At 46.0% G+C, this 2997-nt stretch overlaps 1 non-coding gene across 1 annotated transcript; it reads right to left on the bottom strand.

Moving 5' to 3' along the window:
• Window positions 1-2512: 2512 nt before the first annotated feature.
• Window positions 2513-2586, bottom strand: Trnat-ugu (transfer RNA threonine (anticodon UGU)). Its single transcript has one exon. It is a non-coding gene; the product is annotated as a tRNA-Thr (tRNA).
• Window positions 2587-2997: the final 411 nt, after the last annotated feature.

Raw genomic sequence — 2997 nt, 5'->3', positions numbered from 1 at the left:
CAAGCTGATAGATAGGTAGATAGATAGTTAGATAGATAGATAGATAGATAGATAGATAGATAGATAGATAGATAGATAGATAGATAGATAGATAGATAGATAGATATCATCCTATCCGTTCTGATGCTTAGAGAAATCTAATACAAACCCTCGTCTTGCACTGCCCGCCCCTTGTGTTTCCGACGGTTACAGCTGCCTTACTGCACCAGGAAACACCATGTGATTTCTTTCCCCAGCCAGACTGGGGTCCCAGTCATCTGGGACTCATTTCAAGGCTTTGGAAATGTGGAAGAAACTTGATTTTCTGAAAAGCTCGGCCAATCAGAGACTGCCTCCCCTGGCTCTGAGGTTTCTTTCTCTTGAGCTCTAGGAAAGCAGGGTCTAATACTCTGAACACCGGCCACCTTGGTGTCTGTCACCCAGCCTGACAAGGGCCAGTATACAGCCAGGTTCCAAACTTACTCTGAGACCTAAAAACATGAGAGTTTTTTGTTTATTTGTTTGTTTTTTTTAAGGAGCAGATTGGAGTGTATCGGTCAACGTGAACACTGTTGGGAGAGAATTTTGCCCAAATAATTTGAAAATTCAAATGAAATCAATTATGTAAGAAATGTAAGTTCGAAGAAATGGAAAACATCTCTAAAGCTGCTACACAAATTGAATAGTCAGAATTTCTCAAAGAAAATGTTAAACCCAGATATGTTTAGTGGGATGTTCTTCAAAATAATAGCAGAATAATTATTTCACTAGGCTCAACCGCTTCCAAACACAGCATCAGAGAGAAGACTTTTCTGGTTTACGAACACCCCCCCCCCATCCTAACTCTAAAACCGGACAGAGACAGTGTGTGCCGGTCAGAGAGGAGCCTTATTCATGGTGCTTTAACGAGCGTTTGCGTGTCCCCCAAAGGTCCACATGTGGTCAGATTGGTCCAGTGTGACATTCTTACTAAGCAAGACTTCTACACTTGCGTTGGCGAGATACTGTCACCGTTTGGGGGTCTGCTGACATACTTGCACATTTATTTGTTTCAGCTGGAACTCTTAGGAGGAAACGATCCGGTCACTCGATCACCCGGACTGATTTTTTTGTGCACCTGGAATAAATTAAACGTAGCATGAGCATTGTCCTCCGTGTACCCATGTATGGGTATATATGGACTCCACAGTGAAATTCCATTCCTTCTTGGCTGGGCAGGGCTTTGTGCTTCTTTTCGTGCTGTAGGAAGGCAGTTTCTTCTTCCGTGTCCCTTGGCCGTTTCTCGACTTTGTGCTCACCATGATGTGAACTCACCCCAGGAGCTTGATGCTCCCTCCAAACTCCACAGAAGCAGTCTCCAACTCGGTCGTTGTTCTCCGCCATGTTCATATTTTCTGCTCTACTCAGCATATGTGTATCCACAAACAATAGCAAGTGTTGTCTTTAAATGTACAGAAGGGAAGTCATGCCAGAATACATGATTATTCTGAGTTTTTGTTTTTCCCCTCTGTTTTATGAGAAAGTAGAAATGCTGTTACTATAAGATTGTTCCGTTCTTGTAAGACAATTATTATGAAAAACAAACTCCCTGGCTAGATGTGGTGGGCCACGACTTTAATCCCATCACTCGGGAGGCAGAACAGGAGCATCCCTATAAATTCAAGGCCAGCCAAGGCTACACAGAGAGACCCTGTCTCAAAAGCAAGCAAACAAACAAAGAACACTCATTTTTAAAAAGCATCCTTGCTAAGGACAGTATCTTCAGCACAGAAACCTGAGCAGGAGCGGGAAGCCGAGTGGGCGGGAAGCCGAGGGACCCTTCTGTCCTTGCGAACCCTTCTGCACCGGCGCTGAACGACTAGTTTAAACTAACGCTTCCTAAATGCCCCAAGCGTCATCAAGACCTCAGGTGACTTAGACCCAAACCCACTTCTGCATCGCAAAGTAAATTAGAAGAAAATTAAAGGAAGCTGGAAGGAGGTGGATGAGAGAGAGGCCTGCCTTTCCCCCGGACGGTAGAAAACACAGAGACGGGAGACATCAATTCGCTCTCTCGCTCACTCAACAAACGTTATGCAGCCGCAGCCTCCGAACTGGGTAGCAGAAGGTGCTCTTTCCGAATTGTTATAATTGACCATTGGTCAGGAGTTCCCTCAAGTCTGCTCCAGTCACCAAGTCCCACAGGACTTCCAGGCTGGCAATAACCCTTTCGTGTCCTGGAACATCGGATGCGGTGTCCCGAGCCCCCTCGCTCCCACTGCCGGACCACGGTGCGCCCAGAGGGCGCGTGCAAGCCAACGCTCCTAAAAGCGATTTGAGCAAGCTCGCTCGGTTTTCATTCTTGTAAGTTTTGGGGGGGAAGCCTCACTCGGTCTCCTTCTTATCTTGTAAGTTCCGGTCATTTGTTTGTGGATGAGAAGAGAGCTTGCTCTGCTATCCCGCCGTTTTCAAGAGGGCGAGCTGTTCCTTCCGAGTATTCTCTTTACGCATCCACACAACTAAAGAAATGTTCGGGAAGAAAAGAGAGCTCAGCAGGCCCCACTGGGATTCGAACCCAGGATCTCCTGTTTACAAGACAGGCGCTTTAACCAACTAAGCCATGGAGCCAACTGCTACACAAGCTCTCAAAATAAACCTCTATTTAATTTCGAAGGGTCACTTTGTTCATTTAATTTTTTTAAATAATTCGAATGTATTCTTAGGATTTTTTTTTACTATAGATTTAATTTCAATTTATTGTGTATTACGTGGAATGTTCTTGAAAAGACCAAGAATAACAATTGCCTATGAAAACGCTCAGCCTTCACTCAGTTCCTGTCCCACAGGGCGCCTCCTCCCACAGAGCGAGTCCGGGCGGGAAAGGAGGGAGACAGGCGCAGGACAGCTCCCAAGCCTGCAGAAGCCACTTTCTGACTTCTGAATCCTCGCACCAGAAGACTTTGGGACCAGAAATGTATGAATCCCTATGTGTGTGTGGGGGGGGGGGGGAGGGGGTGTACATTTACCCTACTCGCTCTC

The sequence above is a fragment of the Peromyscus maniculatus genome, chromosome 5 (assembly GCF_049852395.1).
Source record: "Peromyscus maniculatus bairdii isolate BWxNUB_F1_BW_parent chromosome 5, HU_Pman_BW_mat_3.1, whole genome shotgun sequence".
Taxonomy (NCBI): Eukaryota; Metazoa; Chordata; class Mammalia; order Rodentia; family Cricetidae; genus Peromyscus; species Peromyscus maniculatus.
Note: the sequence above shows the minus strand (reverse complement) of the source record. Positions and strands in the feature narration are given on the sequence as shown.